We start from the raw sequence: 26,130 nt of genomic DNA, 5'->3' as shown, positions 1-26,130 counted from the left end.
CACTGCTTGTCTATATCAGAAAGTTATAATGCACCACGGGGATTTAGAAATGAGAGAAAAAATCCAGATAGGTGGAGAAATCAGCAAAAGTCTCAAGAAAAAAAATGATAAATGAATTCATGTTTGAAGACTGAGGCGGAAGAATGAAGGATCCTATATTTTGAGTAAAGTGAAGGAGGCAGGGAGGGGAAGGATGAGTAATTGAGTTTGGCTGCAGCAAAGGGGCCAAAAGCCTGGAGGGATAGATGCAAGTTTGGGGCACAGAATGTGAGAACACTGGATTCTGGGCCAGGGAGTTTTTACTTAATGTGGTAGACAATGGTGAACCGTCACAGCTATGCTTTAGGAAGAATAAGCATAATGGTGTATAGTTGCAATGAAATGAAAGAGATGCTAGAAGTGAAAAGACCAGTTAGAAAACTCTTGGAATGGTCTATGCCAGAGACACTGTCATCCTCCCTTCTACACTCCTGGTAAATATCGCCAGCTGATCATGGCATTCTTTCCCAAATGCAATCTTGAATTCTTAACACTGTGTTTGCAGGAAGCTATACATTGGCACATGGAAGAAAATTTATTTTCTATTTTTTATTTAGCCAAAGTGTTAGGACCCTTAATCAGGATGGCATCAACACTGGCAGAGGGAAAAAATACCAAATCATCTCAGAGGTTGAATACTTACATCTGGCGTGTCATTGGAGAGGGAATATGATTGCACTAGGCATCCATGCTCGCTTGACTAGGATAGTACTGGTGCTACTGAGAAGCTCAGCAAGACTATGGTCTTCCTTTGGAAGATGATGAGTTTCACTGCAGGCATGCTGCTTATGAACCCCTGGTGGAGAATTTGGGGAGAAAAGCCCAGGAAGGCTTGGAATGTGCAGGCCTGGGGTTATGGATAGAGGATGGGTCAGGAGGTCTTTTAAGGGAAAATCTTCCACCCAGAAGTCATAGTTGAAGACATGGGCTTAAGTTTAGAGGATGGTGTGGAAAGGTGTGAGGAGAGAATTTTAGAGCATGCTTATATTTGTGTGGCGAGATGAAGGAGAGAGCCTAGTGCACATATGGCCACAGAAGCCCAATAAAAGCAAAGCTAATGCAGTGCCATAGACACTGAAGGAGGGGAGAATTTTAAGAAGACCTGTCTTTTGCATCAGAGTGGTTAAAGCTGATAAAAAAAAGATCATCAAATTTGTTAATTGGGGATCACGAGTTATCTTCAAGAGGGTCCTCAAAGTTAGAGATGGTGCAGATGGAAGCAAGTCTGCAATGAAGTGAGCTGATCATCAACAACACAGAAGCACTGTGCATAGGCAAGAACAGCAGAAGAAGGAATACAATTTCTAATGAATTGCAAGAGAGAAGGGATGCATTTTGATTTATGCAAGCTAGAGAAAACGCAAAATGGAGACATTAATAGGTGAAAAGAAAAGTTTGCCACAAAAAGAGCAAAATTACTATAACCTGGAAAAGATACCACTCATGAAACAAAACAGGAAGCTTAAGAAAATGTGGTCAAGGGCACAGGTGGGGTGGAATTAGGAGGGGCCAGAAGATGGGACTTGTGAGCCAGGAGTGAAGAAAGAGAGGGTGAATAAAAACATAGGAATATTTATCAACTCAGGGAAGCTAAGTAACTTACCACCAGTCACTGCATCAGTTAGGGAGCCAAGAGTCTAGCTCAGGCCTGCCTGGCTTCAGAGCCCAGGGTTATGGCCATTACCCTCAATCCTTAGGGGTTTAAAGTGCATCCTCTGTCACAGAGCCTGACAAACAGAAAGGGTTGAATGTTTGCTGGATATGTAAATGAGTGAGTGACCAAATCACTGTATCAGTTACCACCATGCAATACTTTAGATGTAGAAGCTCTAAGAAAATGTGCAACATGTTTATTGGTCACTCGAAATACCATTCTCTAATAGTTTCTCACTCTAGCACCCCAAAATGCCAGCCTTTCAGTCTGGCTCAAGGCTCCAGTCCAATTCAGGCTATCATGTGGGAACACACATCCAGTGGTCAGCCAGCACCCCAGAACACAGCCGGGTTGAAGAGACTTTCTGGCAAGCACAAGCATGTGTGACATAGGCTTTCAAGGGTGCAGGGGGGAAGGGGGAGGGGAAAGACATACTAGTATACTGAGTTAAAGAATGCCTGTGATATTGAAGTATGCTCTATAACATGAAATAGTAACTTAGAAAAAAAGACTCAATATTCATATCTGTGCTCTGTCCTTCACTACTGTATTTACTTTGCCAGCTTATTTTAATATCAGTAACTACCCAAGTTTTCATGCCAACACCACTGTTATATAGTAGTTCACAAAATGAAAATTTATGACTTAAAAAGTCTTTTCAAACTGCTTAATTAAAACAATAGAATAAAGCCTTCTCTACAATTCTCCCATTTTCTATTTACAAAAAGTATTGGGATAAAACATCTTCTCTTAGTAAAAACAACAAAATTCACTGGTGATAAAGACATTACTTAGTATGTACCTTGTCAAGTCTAAGGAAGAGAAATTATTTGCAACATTTTTACAGGTAAAAACAGACAATTTACATGGAGCCGATTCTGTTTCTCTACAACCCATTCTGAATTTGGTATCTTGATGTCTTTATCTCTTTTGATCTATTTCTCTTCTTTTTTTTAAAGATGTATTTATTTATTTATTTGAGAGAGAGAGAGCACGCATGCAAGGGGGGAGGGGCAGACGGAGAGAGAGAGAGAGAATCTCAAGCAGACACCCCACTGAGCACGGAGCTGGGTGAGGGGCTAGATCCCAGAACCCTGAGATTATGACCTGAGCTGAAATCAAGAGACGGTGCCCCTATTTCTCTTCTCTTTGTACAAGAAAGTGAGTTGGAAAAAAAACCCTTACCAACAGTAACATCTAAATTAGTTTAATAATGCCCACTAGTATGGTTTCATTTTTAATGTATGCTAAAAAGAGACAATTCTGGGCATGATTCTCTAATATAAATAACTCTTACACCTAAAGTGGGGAGATAATAGAGAAAAGAGGTCATATCCAGTCCTCTTAAAATCTATAAGGATCGCTAAATAAAATAAAGTAAAATAAAATAAAATAAAATCTACAGGGATCACCACTTACTCCATTAGGGCTCAAGGCAGTCTTAACCAACTTTATTGTAACTGCTTGGCTCCTCTAGAGAACAGAGAACATACTTGTCTATTTTCTTAAGATTTTATTTATTTATTTATTTGAGAGAGAGAGAGAGAGAGAGAGAGAGAGAGAGCATGAAAGGGGTGGGGGAGGAGGCAGAGGGAGAAGCAGACTCCCCACTGAGCAGGGAGCCCGATGCGGGGCTCGATCCCAGGACCCGGGGATCATGACCTGAGCCAAAGGCAAACGCTTAACCGACTGAGCCACCCAGGCGCCCCGAGAACATATTCGTCTATTAAAAAACACTAACATTAGGGGCGCCTGGGTGGCTCAGTTGGTAAAGCGACTGCCTTCGGCTCAGGTCATGATCCTGGAGTCCTGGGATCGAGTCCCACATCGGGCTCCCTGCTCAGCAGGGTGTCTGCTTCTCCCTCTGACCCTCTTCCCTCTCGTGCTCTCTATCTTTCATTCTCTCTCTCTCTCGAATAAATAAAAATAATAAAAAAAATAAAAAAAATAAAAAACACTAACATTATTACCAAGTTATTACCAATGTTCTAAATGTTTCCCTAAATGCAAGAAGAATATTCCTCTATACTTCCTTTATGTTAGACTATTAAGGTTTATTCTATCTGAAGTTATCTCTATTAAGAATTAAAGTGAATTGTGTTAAAGTTTTGGTCAATTAAGAACCCCCCCCAATATTCCTTAATTACTATTTGAGTAGGTCAGAAACTCAAGCAAGTCATTAGGAACCACTATTGATATGCTTGTTGCCAAGTACTGGCTTCTTGCTGGAAACTTTTAGGCCTTGTAATCTCAAGAAAAAAATTTTACGGTTTCTCCTCAATAGGGAGCTTTATCATTGTTTTTCTTTTACTCTTCCCTTCTTTGTATAATATGAGAGAAGGGATGAATTATCCATTTTCTGGTACCTGTTACAAGTCAGGCACTGTGCTAATACCATCTAACATTCCTGGTAATCCCACTCCATCCCCATTTTACAGGTGAAGAAACACACTTGGAGAGATTGAGTAACAGCTAGAGAGCAGAGGCAAGATGTGTGCCCAAGGATGGCCCCAAAGCCCAGCTCCCCCCGCTGTCCTGGGCTGCCGGCACAAAGGAGTTTGGTTCAAACTAAGCATGTCCTCCTCCCTGAGTTATAAATGAGTCACTCACTCACTGAAAACCATAGAAATGGAATCAGTGTAAGTGCACTAGTTCTTTTTTCCTCTATTAAAATTTACCCCATTTTAAAATTTTATGTGAGAATCTTGACCATCTCAGAGAACTGCCACACAATCATAAAAATAACTCATTTAAGATCTCTTAAAGAGGAGCGCCTGGGTGGCTCAGTCATTCAGTGTCTGCCTTCGGCTCAGGTCACGGTCCCAGGATCAGCCCCGCGTTGGGCTCCCTGCTCCGCGGGAAGCCTGCTTCTCCCTCTCCCACTCCCCCTGCTTGTGTTCCCTCTCTCGCTGTGTCTCTCTCTGTCAAATAAATAAATAAAATCTTTAAAAAAAATCTCTTAAAGAAAGCTGTGTGGCAATTATTCCCATGGAGGGCTATAGTCAACGTCTCCTAGAGCTGTGAATCAAAATCAGAATTGTAGAATTAACGTGGCTTTTTTCAGAGAAATAGTTCTTCAGAGAAGGTGATTGAAGCTCCTTCTTTTGGTCTCTAGAGGGCGATAAAGTGTGAGCAATGACTGAATCCCGGCGTTCTGCCTACTTCCCAGGCATGTTCTAGTGTGCCTGGCTCATGGCCTAGTACATGAAAGGTTCAAGGAATGAATGAAAAAAACAATCATAACTTTTAGTAGAACAATTAAATTTAATCTTGCTTTGTCTTAACCAAAAGATGCATCAAATACAAAGTTTAAAATAAAAATTTGACAAAGGAAGAACCATTTAGTATTTAGTATAGTACTGTACAGTATTTAGTAATGTATCATTAAGTATTCATGCTCTATGTAAAATAGAACAATCTATCAGGGTTACAAAATCTTTTCAAATGCAGCAGAGTACAACAAAAAAAGATTCAGTTGATTACTTAAATTTCTCTACATACCCACATTTCATTTATATGACATAGAAATAAATCAAATATATGTATCTCAGAGGCAGTCTATATTAGGTTTCTGTACAAAAGGATATTTTAGTTTTATAAGATTTAGATAGTGATTTTCCTCTGAAGAGCTCAAAGTGCTTTTTCCGTAACATATATATAAAAAGTACCAAACACTTCCCAAAATGCCAAAAGCAACTCAGGTAAACAGTAGAACATGGAATATGAGAATAGTGGGAAAATAAGAACAGAAATGTTGATGTAAATGGATCTAAAAGTGCCAGTGTAGAGTAAATCAATCCTTTCCGCACACAGTATCTTTAAATGCCACTGTCATGTTGTCACTCCTGAGCTCGTAAACAGATATGCCAAGTCAGATCACTCCAGTTGGGTACATGGTGACACAGGGCAAAGGGTGCTAATTCCAGGGATGGAATTCCTGGGTGGCCCATCTCCCACACTGAAGGGATCATGGTCTGCTGTGGAGGACATACCTTCTGACACATGACATCTTTTTTAGAAATATGAGGGATATAAAATTAAAGATGGACCATCTCAGAGAATTGCCACACAATCATAAGAATTACTCATTTAAGATCTCTTAAAGAAAGCAGTGTGGCAGTTATCCCCATGGAGGGCTATAGTCAACGTCAGTCAATGTCTAGTCAAAGTGATATTTGTTTATTATCTGGGTCTGCTTTCACTTGGAGACATAAAAATGTGACTAAATATTTAGTAGGCCATTTGAAAATTTGCAGGACAAGAGTCAGCCCCTGGAAGAAAGATGATCTATGTAAAGATTCTGCTTCTCACACTGGAGTAGATATGAAAATTTTAACAACGTGCCATTGATTCTGTAATTGGAGATGCACATAAATAGGAAATTTTCATAACCATATCCTTTATGATTCTTTAAGATAAAAGATGTATTACACATTATGGGAAACTGAATAGCCCTGGAATGTCAAGAATATCAATGGCTTCTATTGCATTTTGCATTTTCCAAAAGAATATACATGAATGATATGTATATTTTTCTTCATAGTCTCCCAAAAATATATCAAAGCTTTAATTTAATTTCTGTACTTCTGAAATAAATTAACTTGATAGATCTAATCTTGGCTGTATGAATACATACTGAATTTAGGACACAGACTTGTAGCTTCTTATCTCTTTTAGCAACCTAAAAATAGCAATTGGATGGAATTTCTCCCCAACTTTGATGAAAAGTGCAAACACACATTTTCCATCATTATCACAGGAAGGGGAAGTAGGTCTGAGTACTGCTATGGATGAAATAGCATTTGATGTGAACAGTATGAGCCTTTTCATTGAGAGATATTCAACCTGGCCCTGGAATCTGACATGTATGGACGTAGCTACACACAACAGTGTGTCAGTGGCACAAATAACACACTGCTGAATAATGTGGGGTGAGGGTGCTGATTACTTGGAGTATAAGCAGAAAAACAGCAATCACTATGAGGCTTCAAAAAATCATTTCCATTAGAATCTGAAGAGATCAAAGTTAAAGACTCTGGACTTCTTTTCCAAGAGTTGAAACCTGGCAAAAGTACCATCTTACCCACAAATATACTTCTTCCTTAGTTGTTGTCATCATCAACAACAAATGCTAAAAGCAAGGGGAACAGAGAACTAAATGCCAAAGACAGGGAGAAATTCCCAGAAGGCGGATGACAAAGTCCTCAGGGCCCTCAGCTTGGCCTTTCGGCTCTGTCATGAGCTCTGCAGAGATCAAGCAGGAGGCAGAGCATAGGGTCAGCTCCACCCTTGAAAGATGGGCATAGAATCACGCTGCCTGGAGGAGATAGCTGTGCAACTGGAGGCAAGTTATATAATGTCTCAGCTTGAGTAGGTTTTTTTTCCCTCACATATAAAATGGAGATATTATGGCACATGGGGTTGTTTCAAGGTAATTGGCAAGTATACTCAATATGCTATTCATTGTCAAAATGAATACCTGTGTAGGTACAATATGTCAGCTCCAGAAGCACATGAAGGAAATCCCTGACATTTAAAATATGCCCCATGAGATGGAGGTAGTAATTTTACAGTGAAGGAAACTGGCAAGCACTACCTCAGCCTAGTGATCAAAGTCAACATCACAAGTAATGTCTTATCAATAGCAGGTACCTTTGACATGAGGTTAAGGGGAGGGCACACCCCTCTGTGGTGCTCCTCCCATGAACCCTAACACCAGGCTAGCCATGATCAAATCACCAGACAAACTCAAATTGCAGAAATTCCACAAAATACCTGACTAATACTCTTCAACACTGTCAAGGTCGTGAAAAACAAGGAAAATCTGAGAATCTCTCTGAGCTAAAGGGATCCTAAGGATACATGATGCCTAAATATAATGTAGTATCTTGGATGGGCTTCTGGACCAATAAAAGGTATTAGGGGAAATCTTGTGAATCAGAATCATGTTTAGAATTTAATGAGTAATAATGGACTAATGTTGGTTCCTTATTTCTGACAAATGTACCATAGTCATATAAGATGTTAGCCACAGGGGAATCTAGGTGTGGGGTATATATGGGAACTCTGTACTAACTTTACAAAGTTTTCATGAATCTAAAACTATGTAAAAATAAAACGTTTATTTAAAAATATGCTCCATGGAAAATTTGGTGCTTGAGCTGTTGTGGCAACATACGTTGACACATTTCTTAGAAGACTGGGAAGTGAGGTGACGGGACTGTCTGAGGACAAAGCTAGTTCTCAATCATGCACAGGCAGACATTTTATAATTTGCTGTATTAAGATCTTATTTATCTATTTGACAGAGAGAGAGAGAGAGAGAGAGAGCACAAGCAGGGGGAGCAGGAGAAAGAGAAGCAGGCTTCCCGCCGAGCAGGGAGCCCGATGCGGAACTCGATCCCAGGACCCTGAGAGCATGACCTGAACCAAAGGCAGATGCTTAACCAACTGAGCCACTCAGGTGCCCCTAATTTGCTGTATAAAATGAGGAAGTGTACTGCTATATTCTTAAATACTCCTAAAGCATGGTTAATTGATTGTCCATCTAGCCACGTCTAGCTCAGTTAAATGTTAATCAAATGGGAACAACTGTCAGTCTTGGTGGGTGGAAACTGGATTTTGGAGCCCGGCAAAGGAGGATTCAAGTCTTGGCCTTGTAGTCCCACTAGTAACATTTAGGGTCACTCTGATTTTTGGTTTCCCTATTAAACGGGCTTACTTATGCCTGGGGAGTATTAAACCACATACACGCAGTATCTAAGTCTTACAGATGCTCAAGAAATGTCAGTTTCCTCCCTTTCTACTTCTATTTTCAACTGCTACCACCGAACTACCTCTCCAACCTCTCTGCCTGGATGTCTTCCAAATATCTCAAATTTAACAGGTTTCAAACCAAACTCCTGATTCATCTTACACCCCCTTCTCATGCTCCTTCTCCTGCCAACACGTTTTTCTCCCAGACTTCCCCAGTTCAGTAAATGGCATCGCCAGCCCACCAGACACCCAGTTGCGCATGCCAGAAATGTAGGAGTCATCCTTGTTTCCTTCCTTTCTCTCACTCTCGCCCTCCCCATGCATGCCTTCAGCAAGTCTTGTCCCCTCCACCTGTGAGATAGTTGTCAGGTCTGTCCACCTCTCTCCATCGGCCTTGCCACCAGCCTATTCCAAACCATTAGTGCCGTGAACGGGTCTTCTCACTTCTGCCCATCACAATCAAGTACAGTTTTAAAAGCATTCACTGGGGCATGTCATTTCCATTCTTAACAGATTTCAAGGACTTCTCACAGTTTTTAGAATAAAGTCAAATCCCTACAGCATGGCACACCACTCTCTTTTTTTAATGATTTTCTTTATTTATTGGAGAGAGAGAGAGAGAGAGATGGAGATAGGAAGAGAGAGCAGGAGCAGGGAGAGAAGCAGGCTTCCCACTGAGCAGGGAGCCCGATGCAGTGCTCAATCCCAGGACCGTGAGATCATGACCTGAGTCGAAGGCAGACGCTTAACCAACTGAGCCCCCCAGATGCCCCATGACACACCACTCTTCCTCTCACTGGCCATCCAGGGCCATCCAGACTTTTCTCAATCTCTTGTGCAGTTCCCTCTTTTGGGAATGCTATTTCCCTAGCATGTCCCATAACTGGCTACTTCCCAACTTTTAGGGATTGATGGCTTCTCTCTCTCATCATCCTTTCTCATAATATTTTCAAGGGCTGTTTTTCCTCTGTCATCATTCCTTATTCATTTTCTTCATAGCAGCTCACATTTCGCCATGCTTTCTCTCTTTGTTTGCTGTCTGTCTCACCTCACAATTTTGTTAGATTTCAGAGGGAAGAGAATAAGTCTATTTATTCATGAAACAAACCCAGTGTCTAGAAAACTCCCTGGCATATAGCGGGTACCCAATTTATTGAATGAATGAATCAGTAAATAAGGTATCTTTCAACTCTCTGGAAAAGCCCCAATTCTCTGGGAAAATGTAGACTCCTGGCATGATCCTAATTTTATTTAAGTAAATCATATGATAAATACGTAGGAATAAGACAAATTTCACCAAAATGTTTATGGCTATTACCTTTTACTGATGGAGGTAGAGGTTACTTTAATTTTTCATATTTCTGTACTTTCCAATTTCTCTACCCTGAATATTACCTTGATGCTACAGAAGAAATTTTATTTTATGCTAAAATACAGAACAGTGAATTCATGACAAAAAGAATAAGGTGCTCTCTAGGTAAGTAAACCTTTTGTGTGTGTATGCTGCCATCTAAGGAGGTTCTTGTTATTTTATTCTGTTAAAAATACATGGTTTCTATGGGCCGAAGTCATTGTTTTAATTTTAGCACTGACCAGCTCTGTGTTCGACAAACAGAAACCTCACAGAGTTTCCCTGGATGGGACACAGAGATGGCAATCATAATGCCTGCCCTACCTTTGTCTTTGGGGAACTATAAAATACCATAAAAATTTAGTTGTCATGATCCTCCTCAAGTCCCATCTGTATGCTACCAGAACCTTCCAGAAGAGATGCACATATTCTGTTTATAAAATATATTAATATATGGAAACATGAAAGCCGGTTTTCTCTGTAACCAGAGTGGCTGTTCTAACAGGTCCTACTGTACACTTGAGCAAGATGCTGTTTCTCTAAATAAAGATGACAAAAAATATTGGGATAATAGTGGCACTTCTGTCATATAAATTCAGAAAGAAAAAGAGGTCTGGTGACTCAAACATTGTATTTGACAGGATGATTCAGAAGGAAGGTGAGTGAGTCAAACCCCAGAGGTCTGACTATAAATATGTGTTCTGTCCAATTCACTCATTCAACCAACAAATATTTAGTGAGCTTCAGCTATGCACTAGACACTTTCCTGGACCCTACATATATAGCAGTGGGGAAAAAAAAAAGGACAAACATAATACCTTTATGGAATAAACAAGATAACTGAATAAATGATATAGAAGTGATAAATGGGGACATATAAAACAAGCAAAGGAGATGGAGAGTTGCAACCCAGAATAGGAAGTTGTGATTTAAATAGAGCCGTCAGAGAGGGCCAAAAAGTCAAAAAGGCAACTTACCAAAGAGCATTTGAATTGGGCAAGGGGGCAATCTATGTGGATATCTGGGGAAAAGTAGTCCAAGCAGAAAGAACAGCAAGTTCAAAGGACCAGGCAGGCATATTTGGGGAATATTCAAGAAACCAGTGTGGCTAGAGCAGAGCGAGCTGGGGAAGAAGAGAAGAGAAAAAAGGGAGGAAACAGGAGACTGGCTTCCATAGGGCCCTATAGCCACTGTTCCAACTCTGGCTTTTACTTTGAATGAAACGGAGAGCCAAGGGGTGACATGATCTGACTTGTGTCTTGACAATATCACTCTATTACACTCTGACTACTGTCTTGAGAACAAGCTCTAGGGGCAAAGGTGAGGATGGTGGCATGGAAAACCATTAGGAGACTATTGCCTCCTGGCCAGAGGTGCTATTGGCTTAGACCAGAGTGGTCATAGTATGGGTAAAGAGGGCAAGATTTAGGATACATGTTGAAGGTAGAACCAAAAGAATTTGCTGTAGGCCTGGCCAAGATGAATCAAATATGACTTGAAGGTTTTTGGCTTGAGTAACTGGAAGGATAGAGTGGCCACAAACTGGCATGGGGAGAGGGTCAGGAGAGCCCTCACAGATATCCAAGTAGAGCTATCAGGTAAGCAGGTGGATACCCCAGTTGGGAATTTAGGGGAGAGATTCAGAGCAGAAGGAAATTTTGTGAGTCTCACTGCATTAATCATATTTCAAGCCACAAGACTGGCTGAGATCCCAAAGGCATGCAAGTAAATAAAGAAACAATCCAAGTTTTGAGCTCTGGATGTGAGAAGGAACAAGAAAAAAAAAAAAAAAAGTTAGAACAGCCAGAGAAGTAGAAGGAAAGCCAAGAGAACGGTTATTCTGGAAGCTAAGTGCAAAAAGCATCTAGGAGAGATTATTGGTCAATAGGTCAAATGCTACTACCAGGTCACAGAATGGGCAACTGGCCATAGGGCTTAACAATATGGAAACCACTGGTAAGCGACCTTGACAAGGATAGTTTTAGTGGAATGGTGAGGGTGAAAGCCTATCTAAAATGAGATTAAGAGAGAAAGAGATGAGTGAAAATGGAAATAGTGATAGAGAACATGTTTGGAAGATTTGGTATCAGAGAGTACAGAGAAGTAGACAGTAGGAAGAGTGGACAATGGTTATCTCTAAGTAGTTCTCCTGAAAGAAAAGCAGAAAAATGGCCTGGGATTACAAAAAAGACATCAAGGAAGATAGAGCTGGTGCTGACAAGTCCAGTGTGAGAAAGCTTTGTCCAGTCTGGTGAGGAGGTACAAGAAAGGATGTGGTACACTAACACAGAGTTAAACAAAATTGATAAATGGTGTCTGGTTGGAGAATAGGAAAATGCCCCAGAGGAAGAGAGTATTAGACATGAGTGTGTATTCCAGATTAGTGACTTTCATCAACATACAAAAATCAATTGATGTGATATACCACATTAACAGAAGGATAAAAACCACACAATTATCACAACAGATGCAGAAAAAGCACTTGACAAAATTCAACACCTCTTCATCATAAAGACTCTCAACAAACTAGGTATAGGAGGAAATTAGATTAGTAAATTTCAGCCTTTTAATTTGAATTTAATACAAACTATATTCCCAGCCACTTGCATGAGAATACATGTAATTTTAACATCTATTCCCTACAATTTATGACAAAAGGCTACATGAGTTCAGTAATCCTTTTATTTGAATTTGTGTTTTATGAACTAATCATAATACTGCTTGACAAACAAGTATGCATATATGTTTGAAACATTCTGTATTATCTTTCCAGTCCGCAGATGACATCTGATATGCATATGGCTCTACTGATCCCCTCTTACAATAACTCCTCTCTAGATTTTAGGGAAGATGGATTTGATGATACATCTCTCTTCAGTCTCATTCATATGTTCATATATTCATATTTACTGAGCACCTATATGTGCGAGGACACTATTCATCTCTGTTTTCCCCTTTGGATTCTATGTTCCTGTCAGGTGAGGGCACTTCCTCAAGTATGCCATGATCTCTCTGGCTTCCAGCTCTTTCCTCACATTGTTCTTTGCCCCAGGGGACCCTTTCTCCACATTTCTCCCAGTCAGCTTCCAACTGTCATTCTGAACTCCATGGAGATATCACTATCTCTAGAAAGTTTCATTTAGGATGACAGTATTTGCCCCTGGCATGAAGAAAAATGCAGGTGTAAACCAACAAGAGGCTCTGGTCTCCATCAGCTACTCCTTCCCAAAGCCCTGGAGTTAGTTCTGGTCCTTCTATTTGTATGTGCCCATTACCAACTTTTCTAGAGTTTGAGATCCAGACCATAATAAGTGTTAAGATCTGGAAGACGTTACAAAGGCGGATGACAATGTGGAATACTGTAAGTGCTTTAGATGAATGTAAAGCAGATGGGAGGTCAAAAGGTACAGATTCCCAGTTACAAAATAAATAAGTCCTAGAGATATAATGTACAGCCTGGTGACTAGAATTAATAATACTGTACTGTATATTTGAAAGTTGCTAAGAGAATCTTAGAAGTTCTCATCACAAGAAAAAAAATTGTAAAAAAAAAAGAAAAAAAATTGTAACTGTGTGGTGATGGATAACCAGACTTATTGTGGTGATCATTTCACAATATATACAAATAATGAATCATGTTATACACCTGGAACTAAAATAATGTTATATGTCAATTATATATCAAGAAAAATAAATAGATACATACATACATACATAAAGCAGATAAGGGATTAGAGAAGGCTTGGGGGGAAACTGAGATTTGTCCTGGAAGCTGACAATTTTTTGTGCGTTGATGTGAAATTAAATGAGATGATACATTTGAAACACTTTGCAAAGCAGTGGCAACTAGTATGGATGTCATGAATGGCAGCTTTCTGATGATGATGCCAACCAGGACATACTGGCATGAGAGGCAGTGGTGAATTTAAATTCCAAAAGGTCCTTTAGAAAGATAGAAGGAGGGATTGATAATCAAGGATGAATATAAAAAATAGACAGGATCTGTAAGCACAGAAGGATTGTTAAGATTTGCACACAAACGTGCTAAGAATACTAAGCGTAGTTTGTTAGGCTGAGACCAAGGAAGTAGCCCAGTAAGGAGGCAAACACTTGCTGTTTAAAGCCAATGATTGAATCTTAAGGGAAACAGAGAAATAAACAATGGAACTATTCAATCCCAACTCTACATCTATTTCCTGAGAGAGATATGAGAATAGAAAGAGTAGAATTTGCCTTTACATGAGAACACAGATTCAGACAGGCTAAGAGGACTTGGCCTTTGCCTTGGTCAGGAGTGGTAGTGAGGGTTGGGGATAGGATTTTTTTTTTTTTTTTGGTAAATAAATGAGTCTCTAGTTGCACTATTTCCTCCAAGGTTCTATTTTTCTGGTCCTTTTACATCCATATGCCTATAGCCAACCTTTTTAGAGTTTGGAATCCAAGCCATACAGGTACCATCATCAGATCTTAAGGTCTGGAAGACTTTTCTCCCACTTCCACCAGCCAGCCAAAGTCAAAGCCAATATCCTCTCTCCAAGAAAGAAGGATTTGTTGTATGCTTCACTCGTATTTTGAATAACTTCTGCATAGAAACATTATTACCCAACCCATGGCTTTTAGGTGGAACAGGTCTATTGAATTTTATTTCATTTGTGCTATTGGTTAGTCATTTGCAAGCTGGACTAGAAGAGTTAACTCCTTGTACAGTGTTTCTATGGTAAAATGGAAAAATATGTTCTGAGTTCCAAAAAACTGACTTCATTATTCTTTCAGTGACTTAATAAACATGCCTTGAAACCCTTCTATAGGCCAGGCTCTGTGATTCAAAAATGAAGGAAGACACAGTATCCTCAAGGAATTACCAACCATACCTTTTACTGCCTCATTCTGAAACAATTATAATATATTATATGATATAATACATGCCATCTAAACACCCTATGGGAATGGAGGAGATAGAGTGATCATTGTTGCCTGGGGTGTTAGGGAAGGTTTCAAAAGACACTTTCAAGCTAAGTTCTTAATAGGCAGCAGAGAACCTAAAGAGCATTTTAGGCATACCATTGAGATAAGAACCCACTGAGAATTGGGTGTTTTATTCCTCTTAGACTCCTCCTGTATAAAGCCTGATACATAGCAGGTGTTCAGTAAATCATTGCTGAGTTAAAAAATGGATGACAATGTAAAATATGTGATTTAGGATAGATATAAAATAGACGGAGGGTAGGGAAGATGAGGGGAAAATAGCTATTTGTGCTTTTAAGTATGCGCACAGTTTTCTTAGAAAAAACTGGATGGGTTAAGTCTATGACTTCTAGGTACAGAGAATAACAGTGATGAAAACAAGAAAGCATGAATGGTGTGTGAGGAACAATGAGAAATCTAATGGGGCCAGAATTTAATGTATGCAAACAGGGATGCATTATTGCTTTCATGGCCTTAGGCACTTTTGCATTTCTGGACCCATTCCTCCATTAGAAACCATATTAAAAATTATATTTTACAGCTGTGTTGGTATAAAGCTACATATATTCAGTCTGAATTCATGATTATTATTACCATTATATTCATTTTTTCTTCTAATTTTATAATTCATTAAAATTATAATATTGTCATGAACCCCAAAGAGCATTTTGGGCCCTAGGTACTGTGCTATCATACCTGGTAGATAAGTTGGCCCTATGGATAAACCAAGCAGGAGGAGATAGGTCTGGAAAGGCAGCTGAAGGCTGAATGAGGAGAGCCTCAGAGGCTATGCTAAGGCAGGTGAAGATTAACGAGTAGGGGAAAGACATGGTTAGAATCCTTAGAAGAAATAATAGAAATAAAAATGTTCAGAAAGAGTTGGGAGGCTCTTAAAACCAAAGACTAACCAGGATATGATTGCAACCATCTAGGAAAGATGGAGAAGACCCTTAGCTGGTAGAAAGCATGAGGATGATGAACTGAAGCAGCTATAAGAACTGAAGCCAGACTGAATCGGGGGGGGGGGGTGCGTGGCAGAAAAGAGCTGTCATTTCCAACCTGGGTGACCAGAAGAACAGCAAGTCCAGGAGAAGAAGGGCAGGAGGGGAAGTGGATTTGATAGAGATGGGCTACCCGGGTGAAAGGTATGAATATATTTTCATGATCAGAAACACTATTAAACATAAAGTTACCTCAAAAATTACAATCTCTGGACTAGAGGGTGCTAAGTGAAATAACCCACATAGAGAAAGATAAATACCATATAATTTCATTTATTTGTGGAATCTAAAAAATATGAACAAACAAAACAGAAAGAGATTCATAAACACAGACAACAAATTGGTTGTTGCCACAGGGTAGTGGGGTGGGAGAATGGGCGAATAGGGGAAGGGGATTCAAAGGTACAAACTTCTAGTTATAAAATAAATGAGTCATGGGAATGCAACGTGAAGCACAGGGAATAGAGACAATAATATTGTAACAACGTTGTATGGAGACAGATGGTAGTTAGATTTATAGTGGTGATCACTTCCCAATGTATATGTGTCAAATCACTATGTTGTACCCCTGAAATTAATATAATTTTGCATGTCAACTACAAAAAAAGAAAAGATGCTCTCTAACTCTCTGCTGCTACTTTGACCTCCCTACCACTCTCTTTATAAAAGGCAGGTACAACTAAAGAAACATTAGCTGTGTGCCTACCAAACACAAACCTTTATTCTCAAAACATAAATTTTACTATGAAATCAATACCCACCTATCTGGTGTAGCAAATAATTATAGAGAGAAAAAGAAGATCAATCAGACATAAACATAAGTTTATATGCCTTCAGTTCACAAATAGATATTTTAATATATACCTTAGGCAAGAATAAAGCAAGCTAAGTATCTAGGGATTTTAGCTAAACTGTGCAAAATAGTAATTATTTCATAAATGATCATATTTAATTTTAACTGGCCAGGAGCCAAATTCATTTTTTTTCTTTCCTGCATTAATTATCCTTAGCATTATTAAAAATGTTTCTGAGCAAAGCAACATTTTTACTGAGTAAATACTATAGAAACTCAGTAATTAGAATAACTGAGGATCATCTGAAGAGGTCATAGTTTAGCATTTTTTAATATTTTAGAAAAATGTGATTTTATTGCTTTCAAATACAAAGAATAATTCACACTGTGCTAACAAGGAATTGCCTAGTAGAAGGTTTTTATCAAAGATACATCTAATGGATAAATATATACTTTTTGTAAACACTAAGCTTTAAAAAGGCTTACATTATTTATTTCCATTTTGGAGATGCCTATTAGGACAAAGTAAGTTTTTGCCTAGCATAATGATATATCAATAATGCCTCAATGGGATCTTTACGAATGAGGTTTTACTTTATGCCTATGTCTCTTCCAAACCATATTAACAATTTGAGCTATGAAATGTCTTTTGCTTTTCACACAGGTCTATAGCAATTTGGTGCCTCATTTTGGGGGAAGGCATTTATTAAACCACACTCAACAGTGGACCAGTGTGGAAGTAGGGTTGAGGGCTGAGGAGTAGGGATGGAGGAGATGGGACACAATAGGCTTTTCTGACATCAAAATTTCACGAAGTCCTGATGGGCAGGATGAATATATAAAATCTATAAAGAACTTATCAAACTCAACACCCAGAAAACAAAAAATCAGCCAAGAAATGGGCAGAAGACATGAACAGAAGACATACAAATGGCCAACAGACACATGAAAAAATGCTCAACACCACTCATCATCAGGGAAATACAAATCAAAATTACAATGAGATACTACTTCACACTGGTCAGAATGGCTAAAATGAACAACTCAGAAAACAACAGATGTCAGCGAGGATGCAGAGAAAGGGGAACACTCTTTTTTTCAATTTTTTATTGTTATGTTAATCACCATACATTACATCATTAGTTTTTGATGTAGTGTTCCATGATTCATTGTTTGTGCATAACACCCAGTGCTCCATACAGAATGTGCCCTCTTTAATACCCATCACCAGGCTAACCCATCCCCCCCACCCCCTCCCCTCTAGAACCCTCCGTTTGTTTTTCAGAGTCCATCGTCTCTCATGGTTCGTCTCCCCCTCCGACTTACTCCCCTGAAAGGGAACACTCTTAAACTGTTGGTAGGAATGCAGATTGGTGCAGCCACTCTGGAAAACAATATGGAGGTTCCTTAAAAAGTTAAAAACAAAAGTAAAAAACAGAGGTTCCTTAAAAAGTTAAAAACAGAACTACCCTGTGACCCAGCAATTGCACTACTATGGATTTATCCAAAGGATACAAAAATAGTGATTCAAAGGCACCCATGCACCCCAATGTTTATAGAAGCAATGTCCACCATAGCCAAAATATGGAAAGAGCCCAGATGTCCATCAACAGATGAATGGAGAAAGAAAATGTGGGGTGTATACACACACACACACACACAAATCACACAATGGAATATTACTCAGCAATCAAAAAGAATGAAATCTTGCCATTGCAATGACACGGATGGAACTAGAGGGTATTATGCTAAGCAAAATTAAGTCAGTCAGAGAAAAACAAATACCATATGATTTCATTATATGTGGAATTTAAGAAACAAAACATGAACACAGAGGAAGGGAAGGAAAATAAAGTAAGATAAAAACAGAGAGGGAGGCAAACCATAGGAGACTCTTAACTACAGAAAACAAACTGAGTGTTGCTGGAGGGGAAGTGGGTCGGGGGATGGAGTAATTGGGTGATGGGCATTAAGGAGGGCACTTGATGTAATGAGCACTGGGTGTTATATGCAACTGATGAATCACCAAATCCTACCCCTGAAACTAAATTTAATTTAAATTAAAAAAGCTAAGGGGAAAGCAAAAAAAAAAAAAAAAAAAAGTCACAAAGTCCATGCATTTAATCTTTCTTCAGAGCCTATTGACTTTTAACTTAGGTTTACTTCTAACAAGCTTATTTATCAAATTTCTTATCCCAGGGCAGTTTAGAAGCAGCAAATGAGTAGTTTATAGGAACAGATTTATGTACTTTAAAAAGATCGGGAATGTAGAAAAAGCTTTATGCATAAAGATGTTCATAATGAGGTATCTGCAACAGTAAAATATTGGGAAAAATTCAACAGAAAAATACTGGAAAATAAATCACAGAACAGCAATATGACAGAATGCTGTACGTTTATTAAAATAATTATATGGTAATAGTCTTATGTTCCATGTTATTAAATGAAAAAGTAGGATATAAGATTGTCAGTATAGTAAACTCTCAACTGTATCTAGGGTCCAACTGTATCCAGGATCCAACAGTAGAAATGTGATGATACATCCACTTTATACCCATCTATGGTCATAGTATTAAAATGAGAAAATCTATAAGCCAATGAAATAATTAGAGGGATGGCCCCTTATGTCCTATATAGCCTACTGTATGGGAAGATCTGAGAAGTTTATGTACACTACAAAGAAAGATGTAATGAAGCTCAAGAACTTGAATTAAATATAAAACATACTTTAAAGTCTGACAGCATGAGTCTGCTCCTGACTTAATTTTATTTATTTTTTGTCACTGATTGATAAATTCTATGACAATAATAAACAATGCAGTTGTTTAACTGAGTCATTCTTTCATCAGCATTGCTTTCTGGGAAGAACCATAGTTTCAGAAAGGGAGAACCTCCATCTGCTCCATGCCCTTTGTCAGCTGACAGGAGCTCTGAGGAATCTCTTCAGCCTGCTGGGTAAAGTGATCTCTCTTCCCTTTTACTGGCACATGAGGGCAATCTCAGGTAGATGGGACACACACAGACAAAAAGGCGAGAGGGAACTGTTAGAGTTTGAAGAGTGATTATATCTGGGAGATGGGATTTCAAGTGCTACCTATTTTCTTCTTTTCAAAATATGTTACTTTTACAAGTAGAATAGAAGGCGATTTTAAACACATTCTAGGGGAAAAGTTGGTAAATGTTAGAATCAGGAAGTGAGGTGTTCCTTTACGTAGGCACAAGAAAGGAAGCTTGATGATTGAGAGGGAGACCAAAAATAATATGAGCACCAAAAATCATAGAAATATGGGACAATGTAATATAGGGAAAGTAGCTTTATGTAAATAAATCAACCTTGAGACTATCATTTATTCAATTGTCATTTACTGTGCACCTACTAAGTGTTGGGTGCCTCACTGTATTTGATTCAATACAATAACAGATATATATATATTGGTAATCATGAGTCCATGTGCACAAAAAATCAAGTGGTGTTTAGCAATTCTATTTATGAGAGTAGAGGTTTCCCTTCCCAATAATTTGGTGGACATGATGCTCAGAGAAATCGTCCTACTACAGCAAACCTGAAAATACTAGACAAATACAAGTGAAAAAAAATTTTTTTCATTGTTTGGCTGACTGGCCTAGATAAAAGAGAATTTCCCAGAAACCAAATACTTCAGAAAGCACAATTAAGAGGAATAAGTGAGGGCTAGACTTGAGAGCTCCGCTGAAGAGCCAGAGGTTGGGCCGCAGTTACCTCCATGTCTGCTCCTGGTCCCTGGCCCCTCAGCGGCATGGTGTGCAGGGTAACGTTGAAGCAGCCCGTGGATTTCGAGGCAGCGCTGCTGAGCCCTGGTTCCCAGAAGCGGCGGTGCTGTGCCCCTCTGCCCTGCCCCACTCTGGGCCTCAGGTCCCTGGGACTCCAAGCCTCCACCACTTCTCCAGTCGCAGAACTCACCGCCCACTCTGCAGCAGCCCACCCCACCTGGCAGCAAGCAGCGCCTCCCAACACTGGAACAAATTTTTCAGAACATAAAACAAGAATATAGTCGTCATCAAAGGTGGAGACATTTAGAAGTTGTTCTTAATCAGAATGAAGCTTGTACTTCGGAAAGTCAGCCTCATTCCTCAGCACTCACAGCACCTACTTCTCCAGGTTCCTCCTGGATGAAGAAGGACCAGCCCACATTTACCCTCCGAGAAGATGGAATAATATGTGAGCGTCTCTTAAAAGACTATGCAGATAAAATTCAGGAAGAGTATGAGCAAATCCTCAGTACCAAACTAGCAGAATATGAATCTTTTGTGAAATTCACACATGATCAGATTATGCGACGATATGGGACAAGGCCAACAAGCTATGTGTCCTGAAGCTTTCTTGCATATTTGGTACCAGGTTTGACCTCAAGAGATGGCTGCTGTACACTTTTTGCAACTGGTTTGATATCACGTTTCAGCTCCAACTTTGCATCCTGAGAACACTTAAATGTTTCTGCAGGTCCATTTTATACAACTTGAAAGACCTTAAAACTTTCTGGTTGCCAAAAGCATATTTTTCTTTTCTGCTCATCCAATAAACAGCTGTGCCCTCCTGTGATAGATTTTCCAAACAAAAATACCTGGAGCAGCAGTTTAGCAAAATATGCCCTCAGTGGCACTCAACAAATGGAGTTTCCCCAAGCACAGTTCTGTAAGAAAAGAAATGGAATAATCCTAAAATTTGTATGGAACCAGAAAAGACCCCAAATAGCCAGAGCAATGTTGAAAAAGAAAAGCAAAGCTGGTGGCATCACAATTCCAGACTTCAAGCTCTATTACAAAGCTGTAATCATCAAGACAGTATGGTACTGTCACAAAAATAGACACATACATCAATGGAACGGAATAGAGAGCCCAGCAATGGACCCTCAACTCTATGGTTAACTAATCTTCAACAGAGCAGGAGAGAATATCCAAAGGAAGAAAGACAATCCGTTCAACAGATGGTGTTGGGAAAATTGGACAGCCACATGCAGAAGAATGAAACTGGACCATTTCCTTACAACCACACACAAAAATAGACTCCAAATGGTTGAAAGATCTAAATGTGAGACAGGAGTCCATCCAGATCCTAAAGGAGAACACAGGCAGCAACCTCTTTGACCTCAGCCACAGCAACTTCTTCCTAGAAACATCGCCAAAGGCAAGGAACCAAGGGCAAAAATGAACTATTGGGACTTCATCAAGATAAAAAGCTTTTGCACAGCAAAAGAAACAGTCCACAAAACCAAAAGACAACCGACAGAATGGGAGAAGATATTTGCAAATGACATATCAGATAAAGGGCTAGTATCCAAAATCTATAAAGAACTTATCAAACTCAACACCCAAAGAACAAATGATCCAATCAAGAAATGGGCAGAAGACATGAACAGACATTTTTCCAAAGAAGACATCCAAATGGTCAACAGACACATGAAAAAGTGCTCAACATCACTCGGTATCAGGGAAATCCAAGTCAAAACCTCCATGAGATACCACCTCACACCAGTCAGAATGGCTAAAATTACCAAGTCAGGAAACAACAGATGTTGGCGGGGATGTGGAGAAAGGGGAACCCTCCTACACTGTTGGTGGGAATGCAAGCTGGTGCAGCCAATCTGGAAAACAGTATGGAGGTTCCTCAAAAAGTTGAAAATAGAGCTACCATACGATCCAGCAATTGCACTACTGGGTATTTACCCCAAAGATACAAATGTAGTGATCTAAGGGGTACATGCACCCCGATGTTTATAGCAACAATGTCCACAATAGCCAAACTATGGAAAGAGCCAAGATGCCCATCAACAGATGAATGGATAAAAAAGAGGTGGTATACACACACACACACACACACACACACACACACACACACACACACACACACTGGAATATTATGCAGCCATCAAAAGGAATGAAATCTCACCATTTGCAATGATGTGGATGGAACTGGAGGGTATTATGCTGAGTGAAATAAGTCAATCAGAGAACGACATGTATCATATGACCTCACTGATAATGAGGAATTCTTAATCTCAGGAAACAAACTGAGGGTTGCTGGTGTGGTGGGGGTGGGAAGGATGAGGTGACTGGGTGATAGACATTGGGGAGGGTATGTGCTATGGTGAGCGCTGTGAATTGTGCAAGACTGTTGAATCACAGATCTGTACTTCTGAAACAAATAATGCAACATATGTTAAGAAAAAAGAAAAAGAAGAAGATAGCAGGAGGGGAAGAATGAAGGGGAGCAAGTCGGAGGGGGAGATGAACCATGAGACACTATGGACTCTGAGAAACAAACTGAGGGTTCTAGAGGGGAGGGGGGTGGGGGATGGGTTAGCCTGGTGATGGGTATTAAAGAGGGTACATACTGCATGGAGCACTGGGTGTTATACACAAACAAGTGAATCATGGACACTACCTCAAAAACTCATGATGTAATGTATGGTGATTAACATAACATAATAAAAAAGGGGGGAGAAAGAGGAATAAGTGAGTTTTGAAGCTGGTATTTACTATGTAGGTATCTGCTAGTAGCCTGAGATTCTGTGTGTATGTGTTGTTGTTGTTGTTGTTGTTGTTGTTGTTTACTTGAGCTATTCATTCTGGTAACAGAAGGCCAAACTGCAGGCCCAAGGAAAATAAACTGGAGAACTGGAGAATCTCACATAAGTCCAGGGTCCCCAAATGGCTACTTGCTCAACAAATGAACCAGGAAAAAACTCTGACTTCTAAGGAGGGTGTGGGATATGTTCAAAACTCAGCCCTGGCTCTGGAAGAGTGGGAAAAAGAAAAAGGAGGCCATAGTTTTTACTCATATTGGTTTGGAAGCTGGATTAATAAGAATCTATGTGGTTAAAAAATTAACCCCAAAAAATCCTGGGTTAGTAATGCTCATAACATAAAACCACTGTGGAGGAACACACTTTAAACCTAGGCTTCAAAATTTTACCATAGAAAATTTTAAAAGAAAATTAACTCAAAATGGGAAAAAAAAATCACTGAACCCATGAGGAAATAAGCTACCATGGATGAGAGTCAGCAGAAGCCACATATATAGAATCAGAGCTAGATGCGCTGCATATATTAGAATTTTCAGGTACAAAATATAATAGGCATGTTTAACATATTCAAAAGAATAAACTAAAATTCTTGGAGGTATTAAGTAACAAGACATTTTCAGAATTGAACAAGCATATTCGAAAAATAACCAAATAGAACTTCTAGAGATAAAATGAATAACTATTTAAAGTTACAACTCCGACTATAGATTAAAGAGCAGAATTAATGAACTGAAATAGAGATAAATGTATATTAAATCAAATGCTGCAAAAAGAAAGAAAAACATGGTAAAGAAACATGGAGAATAAAGTGAAAAGTTCTGACCTATATACTCACAGTTCTTAAAGGACATCACAGAGATACTGGGGAAGAGGTAAGTTTTGAAGATATATTGGCTGGAAATTTTCCAGAACTGATGAAAGACAATGATCCTCAAATACAGAAAGTACAAAAAAAACTTCACAAAGAATGAATAAAAATGAAATCTATACCTAGATACATCACAGAGGGACTACAAAGCAACAATGACAAAGAGAAAACAAAAGTGGAAAGAAAAGAGGTCAATTAAAATGGCAGCTGTATTCTCAATAGCCACAATGGGAGATTATACATTGTAGTATATTTTGGAGAGTACAAGGAGAAAATAATAGTTAACCCACAACTCTCTATCAAGGAAAACTACTTTTTAAGAATTGGGGTGTATCATAAAACTTTGCAGGCAAACTCATATGGAAAGTATTTATTTCCTGTACCTACTCAATACATGAAATTCTAAACTAGTTCATGGAAAATGAAAATGATTCCAGAATTAAGGTGTGAGATGAAGGAAGAAAGAGGGAGAAAAAACGGTACATGCATGCTGAAACAAACACTGACTGCAGTATACAATGCCAATAATAATTAATTCATGGAGTAAAAATAAAATCAAGATAGACTAGGACTGAGATTCTAGACAAAAACAGAAAACAAATTCTAAGAGGGTGCTTGGGGGTAATTCATTTCCAATGGCCTTGTTTGTGAGGTGATTAAAGATATTTAGTAACTCTCAACACTGGGAACTGAAATATGCATGTTACAATTTTCAAGATAACTACAAAATGAAGAGAAACTTTAAGTTCCAAACTGTTGAAGGAAGCTACAGTTTGGGGCACCTGGCTGGCTCAGTTGGTGGAGAGTGCAACTCTTCATCTCAGGATTGTGAGTTTGAGGCCCGTGTTGGGTGTAAAGATTAGTTAAAAATAAAAAATCTTGAAGGAAGACACAGAATGAAGCAAATAAGAAGATAAAGCATGAGAAAAAGATAATATAAATAGGAAAAGAGAAATTATAAATGAATGAAAATGACAATAATAATAACATTAATATAGACTAATAGCTAAAAAAGTTGATCAGACTAGATAAAATAAAAAAGCAAAACCAAAATTAAACATACACTATATATGTGTATATCCTATAACACATAAGGAAACAAAATGTTGAAAGTTAAAGGATGTAAAAGTTTAACAGGAAAATACTACTTAAAAGAAATCATAGATAGCTATTTTAATGGGAAATAAAGTAGACTTCAAGGTAAAATTATTACTAGTGGTAAAGAGGGTAGAGAATACTTAGACAAGTCTTAAGATACAATTTTAAACTTGTATGCATTTAATAATATGGCCCAAAATATAAAAAGAAAACACTGAACAAAATTTGAAAAAGGAAATTAAAATTTTTCATCATAGTAGGAGATTCTACCCTGAATGAACAAATTGATAGACAAAACAAGGGTATAAATATAGAAACAATACCAATTATAAAATAATATTAATGTAAAGGACATATATAGAACACTGCACCAACAACTAGATAACAGACATAACTGACCTTGTACTAGAACACTAATGAAAAGATAAATATATTTGGAAATTTATAAACTTCTAAATAAGAAGTAATGAAAACTAGGGAATACTTAGACTCAAATGATAATTAAAAAAATCACATATCGGGGCACCTGGGTGGCTCAGTCCATTAAGCATCTGCCTTCGGCTCAGATCATGATCTCAGGGTCCTGGGGTCAAGCCACATGTTAGGTTCCCTGCCCAGAGGGGAGTCTGCTTTTCTCTCTCCCTCTGCCACCCACCCCCACTTGGGCATGCTCTCTCTCAAATAAATAAATACAATTTTTTAAAAAATCGCATATCAAAACATGTAGGATGTAACAAAAATTATTAAAGAGAAATCTATAGACAGCTCTGATATTAAAAAAGATAAACCTAGGGGCACCTGGGTGGCTCAGTTGTTAAGTGTCTGCCTTCGGCTCAGGTCATGATCCCAGGGTCGTGGGATTGAGCCCCGCATCGGGCTCCCTGCTTGGCGGGAAGCCTGCTTCTCCCTCTCCCACTCACCCTACTTATGTTCCCTCTCTTGCTGTCTCTCTCTCTGTCAAATAAATAAATAAAATCTTTAAAAAAAAAAAAAAGATGAACCCAAAAGCAAATGCACAAAGCATTCAGCTTACTGTAGTATA

The 26,130-nt window shown here is 38.9% G+C and overlaps 1 protein-coding gene and 1 pseudogene across 1 annotated transcript in view; one reads left to right on the top strand and one right to left on the bottom strand.

Annotated features, from left to right (window-relative positions):
• ADAMTSL1 (ADAMTS like 1) overlaps positions 1-26,130 on the bottom strand; it is a 936,829-nt gene that overhangs the window by 602,386 nt on the left and 308,313 nt on the right. The gene's annotated exons all lie outside the window — the stretch shown is intronic.
• On the top strand, positions 20,336-21,059 carry LOC114212377 (akirin-1 pseudogene; annotated as a pseudogene).

Source organism: Eumetopias jubatus, unplaced genomic scaffold (genome assembly GCF_037043125.1).
Source record: "Eumetopias jubatus isolate StellerSeaLion01/CBP00866 unplaced genomic scaffold, mEumJub1_p1.0 scaffold_15, whole genome shotgun sequence".
Taxonomy (NCBI): Eukaryota; Metazoa; Chordata; class Mammalia; order Carnivora; family Otariidae; genus Eumetopias; species Eumetopias jubatus.
Note: the sequence above shows the minus strand (reverse complement) of the source record. Positions and strands in the feature narration are given on the sequence as shown.